This window comes from Camelus dromedarius, unplaced genomic scaffold, assembly GCF_036321535.1.
Source record: "Camelus dromedarius isolate mCamDro1 unplaced genomic scaffold, mCamDro1.pat HAP1_SCAFFOLD_171, whole genome shotgun sequence".
Classification (NCBI taxonomy): Eukaryota; Metazoa; Chordata; class Mammalia; order Artiodactyla; family Camelidae; genus Camelus; species Camelus dromedarius.
In genome coordinates, this window is record NW_026989751.1 from 229,185 (window position 1) to 255,331 (window position 26,147).

Below are 26,147 nucleotides of genomic sequence, written 5' to 3' on the forward strand. Positions count from 1 at the left end.
AAGGACACATATAGATTGAGAGTGAATGGACGGAAAAGGATATTCCATGCAAATGGAAATGCCATAAAAGCAGGTGTAGCAGTATTGATTTCAGACAAAATAGACTTTAAAACAAGGGCCATAAAGATAGATAAATAAAGACATTTTATAATGATTAAAGGATCAATACAAGATGAAGATATTACAATCATTAATATATATGCACCCAACATGAGCACCTAAGTACATTAAACAACTACTAACAGAGATAAAGGGGGAAATTGATGGGAATACAATCATTGTCAGAAATTTTAACACCACATTAACATCACTAGACAGATCTTCCAGACAGAAAATAAATAAGGCAACAGAGAAATTAAATGATACAAGAGAATAATTGGATTTAGTGGATATTTTCAGAGCATTACAATCCCCCATAACAGAATAAACAATCTCTTAAAATGTGTGTGGAACATTTTCTAGGATTGATCATGTACTTAGTCACAAAAGAAGCCTCAACAATTTTAAGAAGATAGAAATTATCTCAAGAATCTTTTCTGACCACAATGCCATGGAAACTAGAAATCAACTTCAGAGAAACAAAGGAGAAAGAAAGGAAAGCATTGAGATTAAACAACATGCTATTAGAAAACCAATGGGTCAATGATGTAATCAAAGTTGAAATTAAAGAATACCTTGAGACAAATGAAAATGAAAACACAACCACACAAAACATATGGGACACAGCAAAAGCAGTGCTAAGAGGAAAGTTTAGGGTAATGCAGGCCTTCCTCAAAAAAGAAGAACAATACCAAATAAACAATCTAACCCACCAGCTGAAAGAACTAGAAACAGAAGAGCAAAAACACACAAAAGTCAGCAGAAGGAAGGAAATAATAAAGATCATGGAGGAAATAAATAAAATAAAGATTAAAAAAATAGAGAAAATAATCAATCAAACCAAAAGCTAGTTTTTTGAAAGAATAAATAAAATCGAAAATCCTCTGGCCGTACTCACAAAGAAGAATAAAGAGAGAGCACAAATTTGCAAAATAAGAAAGGAAAATGGAGAAATTACAACAAATAACATAGAAATACAGAATATCATATGAGAATATCATGACAAACTACATGGAAAAAAATGGATAACCTAGTGGAGATGGACAAGTTTCTGGAAACATACAGTCAACTAAGACTGAATCAAGAAGAAACTATCCACTTGAACAAATGGATCACTAGGAATGAAATTGAATTAACAATAAAAAACCTCCCTACAAATAAAAGTCCAGGACTGGACAGCTTCACCGGGGAGTTCTACCACACATACAAAGAAGAACTCATACCAGTCCTTCTCAAACTCTTCCAGAAGATTGAAAAGAAGGAATATTCCCAAACTCATTCTATGAAGCCACTATTACCCTGATACCAAAACCAGGCAAAGACACCACCAAAAAAGAGAATTACAGACTAATATCACTGATGAACACAGATGAAAAAAGTCCTTACCAAAATACTAGTAAATAAAATCCAACAGCACATAAAAAAGATAATACATCATGCTCAAGTGGGGTTCATCTCAGGGACACAAGGGTGGTTCAACATATGAAAATCAATCAATGAAATACTTCACATCAACAAGAGAAAGGACAAAAACCACATGATCATCTCAATAGATGCAGAAAACTTTTGATAAAATTCAACACCCATTTATGATAAAAATTCTCACCAAAGTGGGTATTGAGGGAACATATCTCAACATCATAAAAGCTATAGATGACAAACCTACAGCCAGCATAGCACTCAACGATGAAAACCTCAAAATATTCCCACTAAAATCTGGGACAAGTCAAGGATTCCCACTATCACCACTCCTATTCAACATAGTCTTGGAAGTCCTGGCCACAGCAATCAGGCAAGTAACAGAAGTAAAAGGGGTCTAAATTGGAAAAGAAGAGGTAAAAGTGTCACTATATGCAGATGACACGACAATATATATAGAAAACCATAAAAGGTCCACACAAAAACTACTAGAGCTGATCGAAGAATTTAGCAAAGTAGCAGGTTACAAGATTAATGTTCAAAAATCAGTTGCATTTCTTTACACAAATGATGAGTCAACAGAAAAAGAAAGTAAAGAAACAATCCCCTTTAAAATAGCACCCAAAGTAATAAAATATCTAGGAATAAATCTAACCACAGACGTGAGAGAATTATACACAGAAAACTATAAACCATTGGTGAAGGAAATTAAAGAAGACTTTAAAAAATGGAAAGGTATCCCAAGCTCTTGGATTGCAAGAATCAATATTGTTAAATTGGTCACACTGCCCAAGGCAATCTACAGATTTAATGCAATCCCTACCAAATTATCCTGGACATATTACATAGAACTAGAACAAATCACAATAAAATTTATATGGAACCATCAAAGACATAGAATTTCCAGGGAATAACTTAAGAAAAAAAGAAAGAGGCTGGAAAAATAACTGTCCCAGACTTGAGACAATACTATAGAGTTACAGTCGTCAAGACAGCATGGTATTAGTACAAAAACAGACATACAGCCAAATGGAACAGAATAGAGAGCCCAGAAATGAGCCCAAATACTTTTGGTCAACTAATATTCAACAAAGGAGGCAAGAATATACAATGGAATAAAGATAGTCTCTTCAGCAAGATAAACATAAGACAAGATACAATAAACCTCCTAGGAGAAAATACAGGCAAAATATCTGACATACATCTCAGAAATCTTCCCCTAGGGCAGTCTACCCAAGCAATAGAAATAAAAGCAAGAATAAACAAATGGGACCTAATGAAACTTACAAGCTTCTGCACAGCAAAGGACACCTTAAGTAAAACAAAATACAACTTACAGAATGGGAGAACATTTTTGCAAATGAAACTAACAAAGGCTTGATCTCCAGAATATATAAGCAGCTCATATGACTTACTAAGAAACAACCAAATAACCCAATCCAAACATAGGCAGAAGACCAAAACAAGCAATTCTCCAAGGAAGATATACAAATGATCAATGGGCACATGAAAAAATGCTCAATATCACTAATTATCAGAGAAATGCAAATCAAAAGTACAATGAGGTATCACCTCAAACCAGTCAGAATGGCCATCATTCAAAAATCCACAAATGACATATGCTAGAGAGGCTGTGGACAAAGGGAAACCTCCGACACTTCTGGTGGGAATGCAGTTTGGTGCAGCCACTGTGGAAACAGTATTGAGTTTCCTCAAAAGACTAGGAATAGAATTGCCATATGACACAGGAATCCCACTCCTGTGCATATATCCTGAAGGAACCCTACTTCAGGATGACAGCTGCAACCCCAATATACATAGCAGCACTATTTACAATAGCCAAGACATGGAGATAGCCTAAATGTCCATCAACGGATGACTGGCTAAAGAAGTGGTATATTTATACAATGGAAAACCACTCGGCTATAAAAACTGACAATATAGGGCCATTTGCAGCAACGTGGATGCTCCTGGAGAATGTCATTCTAAGTTAAGTAAGCACGGTAACAAGGAATAAAGAGAAGTTACCTCTAAGTACAGTTATTTTGATTAAAATATACATACAGAAAGCAAGTCACCCCCACGACTGCTGCCAGGAGGAGCATCTGAATGTAATAGCCCAGCCCAAGCAAAGTAGATTCCGACCTTCTCTCCGTAGAATTTCCTGTAGAAAGACAGAAGGTAGTTTCAGAAGACACACATATTCACTCTGTAGCTTCATCCTCATGTTAATTTCTTTTTTCTTTGTTTTTTGGTGGGGCATAAATAGGTTTATTTATTTGTTTTTTAAATGGAGGCATTGGGGATTGAACCCAGTACCTCATGCATGCAAGGCATTCACTCTACCACTGAGTTATACCCTCCTTCCATCATACTAATTTCTGATTCTAAATCAAGGGGGCTTTAAGTTTAAACCTCTGACTCAATTCACACTTAAAACATATGCGCTTTCACAGCAGCCCCCAAATTCTACCGTGAAATAAGAAGTATTTTACGTATCATAGAAATACAGATCACTGGTTCACCTGCTGAAGAGAGATAAATGAGAACAGAGCAAAGGAGGGGACGAGGCCGACTCCGGAGCAGATGCAGGGGATCATCACCACTCACTGGACAGTCTGGCACATTCAACAAATCCCACCAAAGATCATTCTTAACAGGCTTGACACAAGTGGACTTCAACTACTGGCTCAGTCATCTGAGTCTGCCTTATCTCGGGAACTTCCCAGGAGCAAATGCATCGTAAACCACAGATAATAAGGAAATGGCTGATAATGATAACAACTGGGAGTGCAATGTCTCTCTGACAAAATATTTATAAAACTCATGTAGGAATGGGAGAGGGCAGGAGGGATGTGGCTGAGTAAGGAACTGCCCTGTATTCTTTTTATCTAGCACGTCGGCTGTTCCTAGGTTTCAAAAACCCTTCAATGTTACTCAGTTAATCTGGAGTAGACGGAACAGGCCAGGGAGGCAAGATTAGAAGAAAGGAGTCAGGGCACGAAGCGGTGCCAGGCTGGTCCTGAAAGGGAGACAGACACAGACAGGAAGACACAGAGGGCTTAGGGATGAGGCGGAACAATGAGGCGGCGGCTCAGGTGTGTTTGCTGCTGCTGATACTTCCCTCAGCTGGAGCACTGCTGACGCGGCAGTGCTGGGTAAAACCTGTGACTTTCCTCAGCTCTGAGTTCTCTCGGAAGCTTCCGGCTCAGTCTGGAGCTGAGATGAGCTCCGAGGGCCTAGTCTAGGGGGGACTCAGCTCTGAGAACAGCCTGGAGTCCTGAGAAACTTCACGCAGGAACCCCTAGGGCTGGACCAGCGCTCACAGGGCTGCTGTGAGACCAGCTCCATCGTCAGAGACCTGGGCGTGGACCATTCCATGGGGAAAATGGCTGAGCCCGATGCCAAATCAGATAGGAGGGACAAAGTGTGTTCATTCTCATGTGACTGGTCTTTGTGGCCTGGCTCACAGATGGCAGGCTCAGGATGGTGTCTGGCAGAGAAAACCCTGGCAATGGGTTTGAGATATCTTGGACTCTTTCTTGTTAAGCTTTTTGTAATACATTCTTATCAACTATCCATCCTGAAAATGCCACATTCAAAACTGAAAGAATGTTAGAAGTTGCTTGCTCCAACTGGCCAATGGTAAACACACCCTGCTACAGTTAGAGAGCTGGTCAGGCAGCCTCTGCCTGCATATTTACAATGACGGAGAGTTCATTACTTCCAAAGGTTACATGTCGGCAAGAATGTCAGAAAGAATTTTTGAACCTTAAACAGATGTCTGCCCCCTAGTCCTTGCTGAAAGGCTAGAAATAATGAGGATCCCTTCAAATGTAGTTTTGTCTGATTGTTATCTCTCTCTGTCAAAAACACCCCAATTCTTAACATCAATTTTTCAAAATTCAGCTTTGATTTCTTTTTATCAAACTTATACCATACATTCATTAAAGAGTCAAACAGTTCTCGAACACCGATTGTAAAAAGGAGCAGTTCCCAACAACCACCCCATTTCCTGGTCAGAAGCAACAATGTTCAGCTCCTACTGCTGACTCTTGGAATAAAAACTCCCTATTTCTGACTAATATCCTTGTAACACAGCCTACTGACTTTTTCAGCTTTATGTATCACCTATTTAACTTTCTATTTTGGAAAATGAATATTAAGCTCTCTTTCAAACCACATCTCCTCTACACACCCAAACCTTCATTCTTCCAACCTTTTGATACAAATACATTATAATTTTGATCAGCTCAGTATCCCTGCTTTACATTATTAGGACTCTCTACAGACTGTTCACAGCTGTAGCAAGTTGTCTGCTAGGCTTACTTTTTTATTCCCTACTTTGTTTTTCCTGGAGTTAATAATTGTCTTGGTGGTTCATAGCTTAGATTTCTCTGCGCTTAACAATTCAACCCCATACCTTCTCCTAATGAATAACTTTCTCAATACTTTCCAATTCACTGTCTACAAATTTCATCTCCTTGAATAAATCTCTTCAGATCTCCTTCAACCTGGATTAAAGACATGCTAGTCTTGTCACAGAGCTCAAGGGGCCACTAGTGGGAAGCAACAAGGGAATACATGGACCAGGAGAAGGGAACAGATCAACATAATTTCCTTCACAAAACATACTTAAAATAGTGGGAAAATTGTTTTCTTTACAAACACAAACACACACACCAACCCCAAAATCCCATAAAGAATGATTAAATAGCCATCAAACCCATTGCCCTGCCATCAAATTTTGTATAACATAAAACAAAAATAACAGAAGGAATATATCATATAAATATGAATCTCAAGGGGGATGGGGTACACTCAGTGGCAGAGTGTGTGCTCAGCAAGCATAAGGTCCTAGATTCAATCTTCAGTACCTCTATTAGAAAAAAACATTAGAAACAATAGAAAAATGTATCAACTTTAAATATTTACAAATATAAAAACTTCCTGTTTTAAAACTGTTCTACAGGATAATCCGGGTTAATGAGAAAGTGCCTCTTCATGACTGTGATCCTGCTGATAATTGTGGGAGGAAATTAGAGTATGACCACATGAAATAAAATCCCTTATGTAATAATGATCCCGGGTGACAATCATTATTGGCTGCTGTCATCACAAAAAAGAGAGTCAACTGGACATTATGTACCTTATGACAGGAGTACAAAACTTCATATAACAAATATTCTTGCACAAATTTGAACCTCGTTCAGATCAAGCTTTTAGGGGAGGATCAAATCACTTAGCTAAAGCCAATACATAGGATGGAGAAATAAGTCTAACCACAGGGGAGAATGAAATCAACCAAACAGGAAATAGAGAAATCCCTCAGCAATTTCAAGGAAAATGAGAAACAGGAAAATTATAGATTAGAACCCACTTGAGAGATATGCTAGCTGCAATGTGTGAACTTAGTCTGGATCCTGATTTCAACCCCAAAACTGCTTAAAAGTGTATTTTTGTGACAATCAGGGAATTATTTTGTAACCCTAAAAAAAATGAATATTCCAATTGTATTTGAAAGAGACCTTGTCATTTCACTAATGAAAGGTTAAGCTACGTAGGATTGCCTTCAAAATGATCCCGAAGTGGGGGAGGGGAAGAGGTGGAGATGAAAGTTGCAACAACAGTGACTCTGAGTTGATAATTCTGGAGATGGGTGACTGATACAGACAGGCTGGCTGTGCTGTTCTCTCTACTTCTGTACGTGTTTGTATCTTTCCATAAAATGTGAAACAAACAAAAAGACTTCAGTGATTTAAAACCCTCACTTGGAAGGTTAAGAGGTTTGCCCAAGTAGGTGGGCATCTGAATGGGGCACTGAGATTAGGAAGATCAGGCACCTGGCTCCAGGCCGACCTGGGGCTACCTTGACCCTTCTCTTCTCCTCACCATCCACAGCCAGCCCATAACTGCATCCTGTCAGCTCCACTCCCCAAACGCATTCTCCCTGGCTCCCACCATCTCTCATCTGGCCCACTCCAAGAGCCTCCGACCAGGCCTCCCTGCTTCCTGGGTCCCTGCAATTCATTCTCCACATTATCTTTGCAAATTGTGAGAGAAAATTACCTTAGTGCTTAAACTATCATGACTGCTTCTCACTGCACTTAGAGTCTACACTACTTTCCGTGCTCCTGATGCCCTTCTAAACCTCGCGTCTCATCACTCTCACCAGCGTTGGCTCCAGTATCTCCTCAAACCTGCTGAGCACATTTGTGCCTCGGGGCAATGGACAAGCTGCCTCTATTCCTGGGGTGACTTATCCCAGATCCTCAAAGACCAGCCTCCTTATCACCATCTCAGCTCACATGTAACCTTCTCAAAGATAGCTTTCTTGACTCCATTTCCCCCAAGTCTCCCATCTCAACACTGTATTATTTCCTTCATTTCAATCTGAAATTGTTTCCTTATTAGCCCGATTATTTTTGTTTGCTCAGTTGTCCTTGGCCTCCCTCCTCCCAGAAGCCTTGCACAAACAGCATAAGCTCCCGGGGAGCAGCCGGCGCTGATGCTCTGAGAATACACATGCTGAGCGCGACATTACAGTCACGTGGTGTAGTGAAACGGTGTCGAACAGCAGATAGAGCTAAGCAGTGAGAATACTTCTCTTATTTTATAATTTAAGTGAAACCTAACATTTACTCCTGTTTAATGAAGAATTTGGTAGGTCTTTGTTCCCAGTTCCTGGACGGCAACCCCTAAAGCCTTGAAATTTCCCAAGATAGGAGTGTCTTTACTATTCATGATGGACCCTTGGATGGCTTGTGTTCATGAGATAACTCAGGATGGGGACTGGCCAGCCAGAGACACCAACCATGTGATTAGAGGAGTGGGGCTTTGAGCTTTGTGACAAGTGACTGACCATCAGGAGAGGTAGGGGCTCAAATGTTAGGGCTTTGACTTACAGTTATTGTGTGGGGTAGCCATGTCAGTAGTGACCCAATAAACCATGTCTTTGTAATAAAGTCTCCAGTAAAAACTTGGGGCAACAAAGCTCAGAGCTCCTGTGAGCTTCCTGGTTGGTAACACTCTCGGAGGACTGTCACACTCAGAAGCCATGAGGGCAACCCTGAGCCCTTCCCACTGGAGTGCCCTCCACAACAGCTCACCTGATGAGATCTAAGGGCTGCTTCTTGTCTATGCTTCGAGGAGGAGCACATTCCCTGTACAGAAGGCCCTGTTCGCTGGGGCAGCTGAGGTCCTCTGATGGAGGCTGAAGTTGCACTGGGAAGCAGAAGCAAACAGGTGAGCGTCACTGTCACCATGTGTTCACATGTTCTGCTAATAAAATGTGGTGCTAACACTTTGTGGTCATTTGTAAATAAGGGGCCCTCCTTTGCCAGAAGGGATGGAGGTACCATATAATTTTTCATAATTCTCACCGAGGATTAATACTAACCCCTTGAGGGTCATTTGCAAACGTGGCTGGAAAGGAACACTTGGATGTTACACTCCTGGGACCACCGTGGGTACCTGGTGAGGGCCTTGCAGATGCTTAATGTCCTACAACCGGGCCAGTCTTCCACAGCAAAAAAAACTACACCACCCAAGTGCCCAAACTGCTTCAGTGGAGGCAGCAGCCCCCTCCTTGGACACCCAGAGGAACCTGGACTCTGGCTGTTTAGGGGCAGGGTCAATTCTAAAACCCAGGCTATTTTGTCCCCACAATTCAGTAGTTATTCGGTGACAGCACATGGAATATAAACAATAAAGAAACTTGACATGATGTTATATATTTAGCTTACTCAAGAAACAAAATTTAAATCCAGTCATTCTCCTTCCCACCTGACCTACTTTCCTTTCTCCTGTACTAGAACCAGATTATTACCCACCCAGCCTTAGCATGGGTCCTGACTCCACTTACCTCCCTCCCAAACAACACATGAGATGATTCCTCAGCCTGGATGTGGAACCAGCAATTACAACAGGCTTTAGTGGAAAAGAAATGGTTGTGTGCAGATGCCAACTAAACACTGTAGAATCCTGGTGTCCCACATTAGTAATCATGACAGCTGTTTGCAAGTGTCCCCAAAGTTCATTTCAGACTCTCACTGCTAATTTTGCTCGGATATAAATATAAAACATGTGGACTGCTGGGCTGGACTGCTATGCTGAGTCTCTGATCCAGGAAGCTCAGTGTCTGCTCCCTGCAACCAGCTCCCTGTTCTGTTCATGCATGTGCATCAAGCAGCTGTTTAGTGTCCATTTTAGTATCTTAGACAGTGTATTTCAGTATGGTCTTCATCCACAAATACGTGTACCACACAGTAGTAATGATCAATCTCAGTCTTTGCTTTCTTTTGTCTTAGAGAGTCAGATAAACGGATAGCAAGGTAACAAAGTCATAGAGCGCTATAATATAGTATTTCCTTTATTTCAATGACAGGATTTATTTAAAGAGCTTAGATATAACATCTTTGCATTTATGGCATCATTTAGCGTCTGAAGCTCTTACATTTTACAAACTTCATTTCATGCGAGATGTTGTCAGTTAGAGAAGTGCTTCTGAATTTGAGGGGTTGCTGTCATCTCAGATGGAGTCCCTAAAAAATGTCAAAACTCTGCAGTATTGTCATCATGACAAGAACTCAGACAGATGAAATTTGGAAAGCCCTGTGATTTACTAGTGCACAGACAGAAAATGGTATTTCAGAGGGAAAAAGCCTGAATTACAGAAAATGATAAATGAAATGGTCTAACATGCATTTCCCTTACAAAGAACTAATACTTCTTTGGTTGATAATAACATCTGTCAGTAATTATGAAAAGAGCTGGCAAATGCATAGTACTTACTATTAGCCAGGGCTGTTCTAAAATTCAAGCAGATTCATTAATCCCCATAGCATCTCTACGAGGTGGGTACTATTATTATCCCCATTTTATTGATGAGGAACTTGATAAACACAGAGGCTAAATGACTTTTACAAGGTAGACAGCGAGAAACCAGCACAAGTGTTCCAGCCTGAGTCTATGCTCTTGGCCACTTCTACCTTTTTTTTTTTTTTTTTTGGTGGCAGGGAGATAATAAGGTAATTCTGGTGGGGGGTGGGGAGGTAATTAGGGTTATTTGTCTATTTTAGAGGAGGTGTTGGGGGCTGAACCCAGGACTTTATGCGTGCTAAGCATGCGCCCCATCACTTGAGCTGTACCCTCACCTCTCGTGTCTATGTTCTTAGATGCTAATCCACACTGCCCCACATGGTAACTCTGGGGGAAATACAGTTCATTCATTCACCCACTTGTTAAACTCAGCCTTCCTGGTGCCTGGGATTCAGCAGTGAACAAGACAACATGGTTCCTGCCCTAAATGGGCTTGTCGACTCCTGACATATTATCTTCATTTTACCCAGGAAGTAACAAGGTCAAGAAGACTCACCTTTTCCTGTTAACACCGGAGGATACATGAAGTGCTTTATTTCATTTCTGCCATTTGACTTACACCATGGGAAGGGAAAGCTGCCTTGCAGATCCCGGAGCTCACAATCCAGTTAATCCTGAATTTTTTTTTAAAACTGTCCCTTACTTGATACTTGATCTGAGAAAGGATGAAGTAAACCTAAATAGATTCTAAGAAAGCGTGTGGTTTATACAGGGTAAATAACCAGCCACTGTTTACTATCCTAACAGGAATCTGTAGGCATATTTCTTTTCTTTCTCTTTTTTCATTTTTATGGGCAGCTTTTAAAAACCAAACCAAACCAACAAAACCAAATCACTTATAATTCAACAGCAGGTTCTAAATCACCCCCAAGACAGCAGCTAAACTCGGTTTAGACTTACAGTGCGGCTCCTGGTGGTTGGATTGATGAATGTATCTCTATCCTGAATATAAAAGTCGTTCACGCAGCTCTTCTCAAATAGGGCAATGAAAAACTCTTGTTCCGGTTGTTGATACTTTCATCCACTTGGAGGACTTTCATAAAACAGCTGAAGGTATCAAAGGCTGAGGACACGGTTTTCAGATGATTGGGATTCAGAGGCAATTTTATGTACAGTATCTCAGCGTATGTACAGATCACCTCCCACAGGGTGTGTACATTTGCAAATACAAGCTTGTCATCCAAAACCTATATTGGGAGAATGAAAACACAAACCAGGAAACTATTTTCACATTTTTAGTACACAGATTTTTCTTACATTGCTGGTAGTTAAAGCACTTGTGCAAACACACACAGATATGACACTGGTAAAAGTGAAGATATAATGAAAATAGATTTGCAAACCATCATACATTTTTGCATTAAAGTTAATTTCTTTGTTGAAATTACTGAAAAGTTATTTAAAATCCTTACAATTCATTCATAAAATAACCAATGTTTTAGATGAAGAAAAGTAAACTTGTTAACTTTTAGTCCAAATTAGTAACTAAGAATAGAAACACGAAAAAATTCTTTGCAGGGGCACTGTAATGACAATTTTTTAAATTTCTTAAACCTAGGACTATTTACATATCTGTTCAATATAATGTTAAACAGCCATTAAAAGGGATTTAAAAGAATTATATTTATTAATATGGAATATATAATAAAAGGAAAAAGAAAAAAATGTGAAATAATAATTTTCATTTTTGGAAGGGAAAAATATCTACATTTGAACAAAAAAAATGTTTAGAAGGATTTTAAGATTCTTTATGTATAACTAAGGTACAGATGATTTTTAATTCCACTGTTTTTAATTCCATTGGATTTTAATTCCAATGTTCTTTCATTTTCAATTTTGGGGGAAATTTTTATAATAAAAAAACTTTAAAATTGTTCTTGCATAAATACATTAATAGATATATTTATGACTACATTCTCTGGCTATTAAAAAAGATCTCGTAGCTTTGGATCTGAAAAATACATTCCATAATGCAGATTCTGACTGACTCGCCTCCCAGTCCAGAGCGAAGGCACGGCTAGGGTGACATGTTTCAAATATCAGTCCAGGGAACATGCAGGCTCCCAGCCAACGGCTGCAAAGGGACTGACACTGATCTGCTTGCTCCCAGCTGCAGACCATCACAGATGAATTTAGATTCATAGGCTCAAGTTTTCTCTGTCAAAAGAAATCAGAAAATGTTAGGCTTTTACTTTCACCAAGGGAACAAGAAGTTGTTTGATTTTCTTTTATTAAAAAAAAAACAACAAACCAATTTGAACCTGAAGAAAAGACATTTGCTCAAAATACCACAGTAGCAATGAAGGTGCTCTGGCTGGCAGGGACTTGTTGGATTCCTTTGAGTGCTGGACTCCTCACATGGAATTCCCTTGGCACTCCAGAAGGCCTGTGGTTGTCCCCATGGGTTTGTGGCCATATGTGGTGCACAAAAGTCTCTGGCTTTGCCACAATTTCAAAGCCTTTTTTGGCTTATGAAAGGCTTTGCACTCAAATGGAGTTTTCTTGAGTCCACTCACTGATGTCATTCACCAGAGTTATAGTCCAGATCTGACATTCTAGACTCTTAAAATCTTGCAGACATTCAAATGGTTCAGGTTTGGATGTGTATTCACCTCTGCAGGCCTGGACCAAATTCCATAAAGCCACCCGGACAAGTTCAGCAAAATGCAAAGACATTTTTCTTTCTGCAAGACTGAAATGTCTGTGAAGCTATAAAAACTTCTGCATCTACAAAAATAGGGAACCAACTCATCAATAACATATCTATCCATAATGCATGGACATTTGAAAAAATACTGTATTTACTCCTATTAAATTCTATCTGGCTTTTGCCAAATTGTGTCCTAAACTGTAAGGAAAGTATATAAATGTAGAGAATTTTTGACCTTTTAAGAGAAAAAGGAACCCTCCTACTCGGTTGGTGGGAATGTAAATGTTGCAGCCACCATGGAGGACAGTATAGAGTTTCCTTAAAAAACTGAAAATATACTTCCGTGTGATCCAGCAATCCCATTCATGGGTATATGTCTGGAGAAAAATATAATTCAAAAAGACACATGCACCCCAGTGTTCACAGCAGCACTATTTACAATAGCCAACACACTGAAACAACCCAAATGTTCACTGGCAGATGATTGGATAAAGAAGTTGTGGTATATTATATATATATGTATATTTACATATATACACGCATATACACACACATATATACACATGAACACACACACACACAATGGAATACTGCTCAGCCATTAAAAAATTAAATAATGTCTTTTGCAATAACATGGATGGACCTACAGGGTATTATGCTAAGTGAAATATGTCAGAGAAAGAAAAACAAATATTCTATTTATTAACTTATATGTATATCTAAAAAATAAAACAAATTAATTACTATAATAAAACAGAAATAGACTCACAGGTACACAGAACAGACTGGTGGTTACCAATGGGGAGAAGGAGGAGAGGGAGGCAGGAAGGGGGTAAGGGATTGAGAGGTAAAAAGTACTATGTATAAAATGGATAGGTTATAGGGCTGTATCATACAGCACAGGGAAATATAGCCATTATTTTATGGTGACATTAAATGGAATATAATATATAAAGATGTTGAGCCTCTGTGTTGTACACCTGAAAATAATATGATGGAAATCAACTACTCAATTATAAAATACTTAATCAAAGTTTTTTTCATATTATTTGCAATAAGTTAGAAGCCAGCACTGTCAATAGAAACATAGTGCAAGTCACAATTTTCCAGTAATCCCATTTAGACAATAAAAAGGAACAAGTGTACTTAATTCCAGGAATAATTATATTTATCCCAAAATATCCAATATACTATCATTTCAAAAGTGTGATTAACACTTTGAAAACTTTTAATAAATATTTTACATTATTATTGTTGTACGAAGTCTTGAAAATCTATTATGTATTTTCCACTTATAGAACATCTCAATTCACAATAGCCACATGTGGCTGGTGGCTACCATACTAGACAGAGCAGATTACACCATTCACACTTCTGATAAATTACCTGCTCTTATTTATTTAAAAAACTTCCAGAAAAGGCTTTAGATATTCCCTATATCTAACAAAGCAACCTTGACGGGTGAGGAATATCTTCATTATAAAGTGAAAAATAAAGGTAAGAGAGCCATGGTTACATGTAAGTTAATGTAACAATTCCTTCTTAATTCATTCAGGACTTTACAATCTTTCTTCATATTCCAAGGATTCACTGTCACTGTGCAATGTTTTTCACTATAATCATCTTTGGAATTGAGAGGCTTCTGATGACCCTGCTTTGTGCATCTGTACATAAAAGAAAATAACAAAACAGAGAAAAAGACCTTATTAAAGATAATTTAGGGGAGTATAGCTCAAGTGAAAGATCATATTCTTAGCATGCACAAGGGCCTGGGTTCAATCCCCAGAACTTCTTATAAAAATAAAATAAATAAAAACCTAATTACCACCCCCTGCAAAAAATTAATTAATTACTTTAATTAAAATTTAAAAAAAGATAATTTAGAGAAGCCTTATCAGGCTACAAGAGCTACAATGAATGCCCCTCCTCCATTAATTTAGAAGAAGTTTCACAATATTTCCCAACATAAAGGCTAAAATATAATTCGGAACACTTCCTGATGGTCAGCATCATTTTAACAAAAATGTAGATAATTACCTCCCTGGTGTCAAAGCTCTGTCAGAGATGGGCACAGAAAATTTAGTAAAAATTATTTTGCAACTACCTTTGAAAGAAATGCTGAGAAATGATCTTTTCTGTTGGAAATTAGCCTGCTTTTACATTCTGCAGTAGGCATACGTGTTTACAAACCAGGCAGGAACTGGATCATATTTTACACATACTTTAGAAACTGATTTGAATTTTGCTCTCTACCTGCAAGGCTATTTCTTAGGTAATAACATAAGCTGGCCACTATACTAAATTTTGTTTCCCTGTTTGCTTAATCCTCACAACTCTGTAAGCTGCTATTATTACACCCATATAACAGACATAGAGCTTGAGGCAGAAAATAATTTGGGTAACTTGGTAAATGGTGGAGCTGGGTAATATCGCAGCCAGTCTGACACTCAAGTCCATTCTTCTCACCGATGTCTGATACTGCTGCCTACATTCAGCAATGACTCCTGATTTCATATTTAAGTGTGTCATTTCTAAAAGTGCAAAGCTATATTAGTACTGCTGTGTAAATTATTCTTTTCAGATGTGATTGCCAAAAAAACAAAAACAAATAAAATCAGGGTGCCACTGAGGGGAGGGCGAACTGCATATGGATGGACACAAGGGGACTTTATGAGGACACAGTTGCACAACTCTAGAAATAGTTAAAATGGCTGAATTGTACAATTATAATATGTGAATTGTATGGCCTGTAAATTACACCTTAATACAGCTATTAAATTAAGAAACTGAGATACCAAATTAAGACTAAAACACATATATATATATCATACATAGTACAACAGGCAAATATCATTATTTACTGCACCATTTTCCTTCATGCAGCTTCCTTTCCTCACCTGTTAATGAAAGGATGATTCATTTTTAAAATAGCCTTTTAATTTATTCAGCAAATAATTTTTGACGGCCTACAATGTACCCAGGACTACTCTAGGCACTTGGAATAGATCAATAACAAAACAAAAGTCCTGTCCTCACGGAGCTTGGTTGGAGTCTAGCTGGGGTGGGGGGTGGAGATGACAATACACACAACAGAGCAGCAGAGGAGGTGGCATGCTAGGAAAGAGGAACCATGGAAAAAAGTAAAAAGGGCAAAGTAAAGAGAGTTGAGGGTATAGGATGAGGGTGATGTTGTATTAAATACCAGAGCAGGGCACACTGTGAACTGAGGTTAGAATTAAGACTAGGAGGTGAGAAGTCCCAGGAGGACGGAATAACCATCACCAAGGCCAGCGTGACCTCGCATGTTCCAGAATGGGGGCACGGATGGAGCTGCGGAGAAGGGTCAGTGCAGATCCTGTATGGCCTTGGAGGAGATTGTAAGGACTGTGGCTTTTACCCGGAGTGAAATGGGGAGGCACTGCAGAAGGACGACACAATCTAACTTAGGTTTTCAAGGCTCACTTGACTGCGGGGTGAGAATAGTGCAAACGGGTCAGAGATGAAAGGTGGGAAGCTACTGAGAAGGGCTATGCAGGAGGAGAGGACAGTGGCTCAGGGCAGGGAAGCAGCAGTGGAAGCAGGAGCCATGGTGAGAAGTGGCTGGGCTCTGGATATGTTTTAAAGGCAGTGTTAAACCAGATCTATTGACAGAATTCATGTGGTATGTCAGTGAAAGTCAGAATAACTCCAAGTTTTTTGACCCAAGCAGCTGGAAGGATTAAGTTTCCACTAACTGAATGGGGGAGGCTGCATAAAGAACCAGTTTGGGGGGTAGGAGGACCAAGAGTTCAGTTTTTACACATGTTGGTTTTAAGATATCAGAGTTCCAAGTGAAGATGCCAAATCAGCAGAATATTATAAGAGTCCAGAGTTTGAGAGAAAAAGTCTAACGGGAGACAGAACTGTGGGAATCATGGGTCACACAGGTGGTACAGGAAGACATGAAACCCAGGTACTCAAACATTAAGATACCCTGGCATTAACCATAGAAGTTATCCTTGAGGGCTTGCCTACTAGGTGAGGATATCAGTCCTATTTCCCGACCACTCGAGTTTTAAAAAGGAACTTACAAATGAATTCGTGCAAGACACTGCCTCCAGTGTGTGGGATCAGAGCTGGAGTCAGAGAATGGGATGGTGCACGCTACTCCCTACGGCACATTGTGTGTGTGTGTGTGTGTGTGTGTGTGTGTGTGTGTGTACGCATATTTGTGTGAGCAGGGGGATGAGTTACACCTGTCTTAAGAAAAAGAGGTAGAAATTCTAGAAGCCGAAAGATGAAAGAACATCCAGATCTGGTAGAGGGAACAGGGGAAACACTGTGTACTGTAAGACATATCCCCATAATGCCATTTCCCACCATTCTTTTATCAGGAACACAGTTGGAACCTGGGGAATTATGTAGATACGTGTGATGTACACAAACTTTCTGACTATGTAACACTAAATATCTACATATGTAGCAAGTTAATGATATTTATATCTGCTTCAAGTTTAATAACAAGTTCACAACAGAAGGAAAATAAAATATTGAGGACTGGTAGAATAATCCTTGAAGGCCTTTCAATGCTCAGAATGGAAGCAAAAGCGGCTTCACCCCACAAAGTATGTCATTAACAGTCAAGAATGTATTTATTTGCTTAAGAAATTGAGAGCTACAACTTCCTGCTTTAAAGAGTTAACTTTAAGACAGATACCATACTATAAACAACATCTATACTGGTGCTTTCTTAAAGCTATTTTTAGTTCCTGCTTGTTCTGATGTACTCCAGAAACTCTGCAAAGAAAACCTTCTATTCAAAGCCTTAAAGGAATAAAAAAAGAAATAACACCGCATTCTTTTAAGTGTTCTCTGTACTGAAAGTCATTTGCAAATGCAGCACTCTGCCACATATCTACATTTTTAACAATAAAGACTTTTGTGCAATTTTTCAATTGCTATGTGACTTTGCATCAGTCTCTCACTCAGAAGCAGAATGGAGTACCAGAAAATGACACATCATGTCTAAAACTACAGATGTGGAATATGAACTTACACCAGGAAACAGCTAAGTGGGAGGGTAAGGTTTACCTTTTAAGTTACCGTAAGTGCAGTTACACCTTCTCCCTGCTTCCCCTGTGAAGTGAAGAACTAGTCTTTTCCAGGAAAGCTCTCATTCTGAGTACTGTTTTCTTTAAAATATTTGGAGATTCTTTTTTAAGGTTCTTTCACTTTTAAGTCTTTCCCCAACTCTACATCCCATAACAAGTGTTAAAATTATCCAATAGCCTATTGTTACAGAACATACTCTACAAAAGCTGAGGTTTCCCAGGGCTTGGATCCCACAACTCTGCTACCAGATAATCCTAAAGCCTTCCTTCCATAACTGACTCTTCTGCCAATTCCCAGCTGAGGGCAAATTTGGCTTCTCAGCACAGTTAAATTTCTAACTCTGCCTACAAACACTCTACTGCCAGTAAGGGAACTCTAAGGGAGCCAACAAAGCCCCTAGTGAGTGTTGCCTCCTTCAAACAATCAAGATGCCATCACCAAGCAAATATTTAAACCTACTGCAAAACTTCTGAAGACATCTTACAAACAATATAGTTTATATAGATTCATACTATTTGCTCTGGAATAGTGATTTCCAATGGAGGGAACAAAGGACCACATGACCCAAGCAATTATTTAAAATTTCACATAACTATCCCTATTCACCTGAGGATTCAGGCAAGCCCGTCTTATAGGTCTAGGTGTAACAGAATGGCAGCACCTCTTCAGTAGGGTGAAAAACAGCGAGGTAGACTTTTAGTGAAAGGGAGTGATGTATTAGGACCCACCGCCCACTTACCTCCCACCACAGGACAATCATCTCAGATCGAGAACAAACACTTTGGGAAACAGAGGTTGTTTATGTTTTTATGGTTTTCTGGTGGAAATAATGCCCTGAGTCACGTGAAGTTGTGGCTGCAAAATTGAACAGGAGACCAGACATTTTCACATTCAGGACACAAATAATCAGCCCCCGAGTGGTCACAATAACTGTTCTCCCCTTTGCCTGTTCACCCCAAAAGCTGCAGGACTCTCCTGCTTGCAGTGACACCCACCATTTCTCACAAATTCCTGCCAAGTTCACGTCAGCAGCTGGTGGTGTCAAAGTCAACATTTGTACTGCTCTGAAGTCTCTCCATTACTTTATATCCTTCTATTTTCTCTGTTGTCTTCCTAGCTACCCTTGCATTCAGAAGCTGGTTAACGCACTAACATTGACTCTGTAATCAGTCCAGGATATAGGAAGCAGAGATTCAACTGTAACCAGTCCCAGAATACTTGTCATGCCACTCTAGTGTCCCAACAAAATACTCTGGCATCCCTCATCTCACCCAAAGAACCACCGCATTACTTAGAGGTTGTAAAATTAGAGGGTTTCTCTACTGGGAAACACTGGCTTGTGGTAGAGTCTTGATTTCAGTTTTTGCAACTAGTTACAGGCAAAAAGACATGGTCCGCAAATTTTCTTCAAGCGTTTGGAATTTAAACTTTTATTAGATACAGAGCCGGCGGACTAACCGTAATCTATGAACATATGGTCATATTATAAAATAATGTCCATGTCTGCCTTACAGCCATGTAAGAACTTGAATTACACCTGCATCCTGTAGGCCTTTAGAATTGGATGTGAAGCATCCTGTGTTAAAAACCTCCTATCCAGTCCCAGAACACCTTAAAGACAACATCACATTAATGCCACTGAATACATTAGTATAGAACTTGTATGGTTAAGTTACATCTCCAATTTCCCAGAGCTGGAAAGCAGATGCCTAGAAAGGCTGGAAAAGCCCAACTACCAAAACAGCTCAAAAGTTGAAGCAGACTCCTGCACCTCCCAGGGCGGAAGGCGGAGGGTGGAGGGGGCATTGCCAACCACACTGTCCTCCCCCAGGACGTGGCATGTGGGGAAGCAGGCAGAAGTGGGTGGCTGGGACTCAGAGGTGGAGAGGTGATGAAAGCAGGAGTGGAACTGCTCTGGTCCTAGAACAACAGAGCTGTAAAAAGCTCGGCTTCAGTTCAACCCGCTTCGTCTCCCACTTCCCCTCCCACCTAAGTGACAAACAGAGCACAGTCAGGCACTTTCTGCCCATGACGGTGACTACTAGCAGGAAAGGGACCAGGATAAAAGCATGTCCTACAAAAGATCAGTCTGATTTTAAAGACTGTGTTATAATCAATGAACAGCAGTGTCAGAGTGGGACACTTGTGAGGTGCTCAAATAGGGAGGAAGAGGCTGAGGATCCATTTCCAGCACTTCCATGTCTTTTATCACTCCTATTTCTGACCTTTCCTTTGCCACGTTTTGTAGCACTGCCATCACTGGCAGGTAAAGGGGCAGCAATGAGACTTGGCCGTTTGGCTGATGGGGCTACATTTCCCAGCACTGGAAGAGGAGCAGCTGGAAGATGTGAACCGCGGTCCTGGCCTGTGCCAAACACTAACCAGGTGACCCTGGGTTAGGCTGTTAGTCTCTCTGGGCTTCCAGCTGTTTACTTAAAAAAGAAGGTTTTGTCATTGCACAAATATATCCAATATGAAATGTAACGTGAAAGTCAAACATAATGACAACTCACCTGCTTGCCTCAGGGAACTGTAAAAGCACTGAACACTATGTGAATGTAAACACAGAATTAAGAAAACTGTTGAGGTAAAGCGCTAAACTGAACATGGAGATAAAGTTTTATGGATTTTCTTGGCTTTCTTTTTTAATTGCAACACTGAATTAATAGTTATTAGCTATACTCCAAACCACCACCCCTGCGAATAAAGTAGGTTAGCACTGCCTGGATGCCTGCTATTGCCCGATGCTAAGCAGGGTGAGGGTATAAAGGAGGCTGAACAAGGGAGTCTTCTCCAGTTACCAGCTAAGTGAGGAGACACATTGGAAACCAACCGGCAATGGTACCAAGTCAGTACTCAAAGACTAGATTACAGGCTACCGATCATGAACAGTGCAGAAATACAAAGAGGAGCTAGAAATATTTGGAGTAAATAGGGAAGAATCAATGAAGGGGATGGGGCTCCAACTAGTTCTCAGGGCAATTCTAAGCTGTTTTAACTGAGGACTGGATAGGAAAAGACTGGTGACTCCTGGTTTTTAATAAGGCACAGGTTACCCTAGGAGGCTAAGTCACATAATGATTGGAACAAATAAGGTAAGGCCAAAGTGATTAAGGGTCGAGACTACCTGGCTGAGATCTGGTTGTGGTAAGTCTTTGACTTGACTCTAGATGTTGGAGGGTCAAAACTGAAGGTTGACTGAAAGGAGGGGAGAGAATATTCAAGAATTCAGCAGAAGGAAAAATTCTTGTATCAGGGATGAACGCTCTTCATCAGAGTATCAGCAATCAGAATAGACATTTGAAACCAAAAACATACAGTTCCAGAAGCCAAGAATATGTGGAGGGTGGTGAGAGAAATATAAATCAAAGACCATTCCAAGCCTTTGGGTATTCAAGACTAGAAGAATGATTATGCCACTGAATAAATGGATACGCTGCAAGAAAAATGATTATGAAATCAGCTTTAGACATGTTGAATCTGACATATGAGCTAAGAGTAGGTGTTCTCTAAGAAGCTCAAAATTCAAAACTGAAGCACAGATCTAGAGTACAGGCTTAAGTTGCAGATGGACAAGACATGATAAATCTCCTAAAAGAAAACATACGCAAAACATTATCTGACATAAATCTTAGCAACGTTCTCCTAGGGCAATCTACCCAGGCAATGGAAATAAGAGAAAAAAAACAAAAGGGACGTAATTAAACTCATAAATTTCTTCACAGCATAGGCAACCATAAGTAAAACAAAAGGAAACAACAACCTACGAATAGGAGAAAATATTTGCAAATGATACGACTAACAAAAAAGCCTTAATTTTCAGAATATATAAACAGCTCATACAACTTAAAAACAAAAAAACAAACAACTCAATCCAAACATAGGCAGAAGACCTAAACAAGCATTTCTACAATGAAGACACAAATGGCCAATAGGCACATGAAAAAATGCTCGATATCACTAACAAACAGAGAGATTCATATCAAAACTACAATGAGATATCAGCTCACACCAGTCAGAATGGCCATCGCTCAGAAGTTCATGAATGATAAATGCTAGAGAGGCTGTAGAGGGAAGGGTACCCTCTTACACTGCTGGTGGGAATCCAGTTTGGTGTAGTCATTATGGAAAGCATGGAAATCCCTCAAAAAACTAAAAGTATACTTACCCTATGACCCAGAAATCCCACATCTGGGTATATAACTGGAAAGAACTCCAATGTGAAAAGATATCTGCACCCCAGTATTCATAGCATCACTGTATACAGTAGCCGAGACATGGAGGCAAGCTAAATGTAGCAACAGATGACTGGATAAAGAAGTTGTGGCATATTTATAGACTGGAATATTACTCTACCATGAATAGGACAAAATAAAACCATTTGCAGCAACATGGGTGGAGCTAGAGATCGTCATTCTAAGTGAAAGCAGCCAGAAACAGAAAAATACCAAATGATATCACTCATATGTGCAATCTAAAAAAATAGAGAAAAAGACACTGTGAACTCATCTACAAAACAGAAACAGACTTGCAGACTTAGTCAACAATCTTAAGGTTACCAGGGAAAGGGGATGGCAAGGGATATATTTGGGAGTTTGAGATTTACAAATGTTAGCCACTATATATAAAAATAGATTTTAAATAAAGTTTCTTCTGTATAGCAGAGAAACCTATGTTCATTATCCAGCAATAACCTATAATGAAAAAGCCTATACAGCCACCAACTGAGGAAGCAAGAGAAGAAAGGAGAGTTAGTTATGCTGGGCTAGAGCCCACTTCCAAAATCATTGTCAGCCACTGAGGCTGCCCCGAGGGCACTGAGCACTCCTCCCAGGGACAGACTGACATGACATGCGTCCTGTGAACCTGGAGCAGCAGAGGCCGTCCACAGATCTGGCCCTGGGGGAGATGGGAGCAAGTCCACCTGATCCCCTTGGGGCAGCACCCCTCCCCGCAGACCCCGCCTCCTGACTGCACCGCTCCTGCCTCTCAGGAACCCACTGACTTGAAAACAAGTGATCCACGAACCTGGGGCAGCGGCAGGGAGATGGGCAGCGACCTGGCAGGCTGGTCGACTTGCCCCCTTCTCTCCCACGGCCTGTCCAGGGCTCGGCTTTTGCTGCTCCAGGCATGGTCCGCAGGTCAGCCTGCTTCTGGAAGGAGGGCACGGTGTGGTCGAAGGCAGTGGCGGGTTATGGGGTCTGCCCATGAGAGCCCGTGGATTGGCTTCAAACTCCCCAGCGCATGGCCTGAGATTGGCCTCTGCTGCCCCAGATTCGTGGAACTCAGGTTACAGGCCAGCCTGCTCCTGGAAGGCAGGTGCTGTGCTGTCAGGGAATGGCGGCGGCTGCGATGGCGGGACTGGGGCTGCCCTGTGAAAGCGCGGGGTTTGCGACCATTTCCCGCTGTTGCTGCAGCCATCCCAGCACACTGATCACACTGCGCCCACCTCCCAGGGGCAGCCTGACCTGTAACCTGAGTCACAAGAACCTGGGGATTTAGAGGCCGCCCCCAAGGTCAGGCCGCGGGGAAGATGGGAGCAAATCCAGGGGCTCTCATGGGGCAGCCCCCATTGCATCCGAGGCCCCGCGACCGCACCGCACCCGCCTCCCGGGAGCAGGTCATGGTCTGAGGGCCAGTCAGAGATGCTTCGAAGCCGTCCGGTGCCCTCCCACCTCCCGGGGCAGTACCTGCTCTCCTAAACCCGGGTATAAGCGGCGGCAAAAACGAGGGGTTCAGGAACTACTAATAGCGGGGTTACCACTAACCACAGCGGCGGCTGGGAACCGCCTCAGGGTCCTAACGGGACGCGCGGCCGTGACCTCACCTCCGCACCCCTCCCTGTGCACCTCCTCAGTCGCACAGCCCAGGCGTCACCCGCCGGCTTCGAGCAGCACGCCCCCACCAGCGCCCCCTTAACTGCCCGGCAGCGGCAGCCAAACCAAGGGCAAGAGGCGGCCCAGACCCCAGGCCGTGTTCCTCTTCCAGGAGCTGGTCCAGGAACAACCGGCTGCCTCCAGCTTCCACTCGTTCTGGGCGGGTTCCGGCGTCCGCGCATCTGTCCGTCAGCGCGTGCGCGCCCCTCCTCCTCCTCCCTCCTGCAGCGCAAACTGCTCGGGTGGGTCTCCTGCTTTACCAGACCTGGCCACTGGGGCCGGGAGGAGCCAGGTGGTGCCCCTCCTGCTCGTCCCGCCGGGTCTCCATCCCCAGAGCCTTCACCCCGCCACCGACTGGGTCCTGGCACTGAACTAGAACCACGACTGCCCTGGGCCAGGCCACACCCCACCAGCCCCACTTCCCCTGCTCACCTTCCCCTCCCTGTTACTACCCTCCCACCCCTGGCCAGGCCCAGTCTCCCACCAGACCTTAAAGACAGGGCTTCTTCTCCTCACACCGAGGTCTGTGCCCTGACACTCCGTCCTGCTTGGTCTTAACCTATGGCCCCTACACCCTCATGCCTCACCACAGGACCCCCAAAATCCTGAAACTATACTCCTCACCTCTCAGCCAGGTCAGTTCCAATCTGAGCGGCCCCACACTCCTCAACCTATACCCCCTCACCATGGGATCCCCTTCACTCTGAGTGCACCCCTACCCTAAGCTCACTCCCTCACCCCTAACCCTGTGGTTGGGGTGGGGAAATCTGAGCTCCAGTAATGATGACTACTGCCACCAGCGGGGGATCCAGCCTAGTGTGCACCTTCATAGTTAGTGTCTGAGGCTACAGGGCGAGGCAGGCTGGGCTGAAAGAGGTTCCAATTCCCGCCCTGGCACCCTGATCCCCGCACCCTGTGTCTCATCTGACCCGATGGGTCAGGGTGATCCCAGGCTGCCAGCCAATGGCCTGTGGGCCTTGGGTGGTTGATGGTCCTGATGGTGATCTGGACCCCTAGGGCGGAGGCACTAGGCACGCGGACGTTTGGGGTGGGGGAGTTCAGAGGGTGCACTTGAGCCCAGGGTTAGACAGCAGATGGTGGGCTGTGTGCATGGGGCTGTGTGCGTGGCCTGGCCTCAGCCCAGGTGGGTGCAGGTATCTTTTTCATTCACACCAGGCCAGAGGGAAGAGGGACGGGAGCTTTCAAAGCATCAATTTTAGGAAGCCAAGGCTGGAGAGAAAAGTAGGAATGTGCACTGTCCAGGCCACCATGGATCCCGCCGTGACGCTGGTCCCTTGCATCAGGGGAGACTGGCAGTTAACTGGCCAATGAGACATCCCCTGCTGTGGTATAGTTTACAGGCAATTGAAGGGATTTTGACAGGTAATTTTAATCCAATAATTGTCACTTTCTCTGCGGGAGATCAGGTCCAAAGTCATGGTGAATCTGGCAGGGACCCTGCCTGAACTGCAGCCTGGGACTGTAGAGGACCCACCCAGGAGTCATCCTCTTAGCTCTCACCCAAAGGCACTGTAATAGAGAAGAACAAATCTGACTCCATATTGGATCTTTTCCTTTCCTTTAACCCTCTGCCGTGTTTTCTAGGCTTAGTCTTGCTAGCTCTGCAACTTTTGTAAAACAATGTTGCCTTTAGGCTGAAATAAACAGAAGATCCTATTCTCAAAACTCTGACCTTTAAGGATATTAACACTTTTGCACTCTTATAAAGATAACAAGTTGCAGAATAGAAAAAGTTTGTTTTGTTGCAGGTGTTACAGGAACACGGTGATCTGATTCACGTGGACAGCTGCAAAGGATTCAAAGGACAAAGAAATCCGACACCAAGAAGTTTGCAACAACCAACCACAGCCCCTCCCCTATTTACTAGAAAAGGAGCCTGAAGTCTGACTTGGGGAAGATGGTTCTCCAAGATATTAGTCTGCCATTATCTTGGTCTGCAGCTGTCAACGTAGACCAGGTCATAGGGCCTCTGTAAAACCTCTAACAAAGCAAAAGTTATTTTCTATTCTGCAACTTGCTGTCTTTATATAAGTGCAAAAGTGTTAATATCCTTAAAGACCAAAGACTTGAAAATAGGCTTTCCTTTATATTTCAGGCTAAAGGCAACACTG

At 41.9% G+C, this 26,147-nt stretch overlaps 1 long non-coding RNA gene across 2 annotated transcripts in view; it reads right to left on the minus strand.

The window, feature by feature from the left end:
* LOC135320521 (uncharacterized) overlaps nucleotides 1-11,581 on the minus strand; it is a 50,490-nt gene extending 38,909 nt beyond the window's left edge. Inside the window, exons 1-3 of one of the 2 annotated variants that reach the window (XR_010379689.1) lie at nucleotides 11,299-11,581; nucleotides 8,628-8,742; nucleotides 3,583-3,682 (exon numbers count right to left, since the gene is read on the minus strand). This is a non-coding gene — a long non-coding RNA (uncharacterized LOC135320521). Of the gene's footprint in view, nucleotides 1-3,582; nucleotides 3,683-8,627; nucleotides 8,743-9,973 lie in introns of both variants that reach the window. The other variant, XR_010379690.1, reaches the window with a different exon arrangement.
* Nucleotides 11,582-26,147: the final 14,566 nt, after the last annotated feature.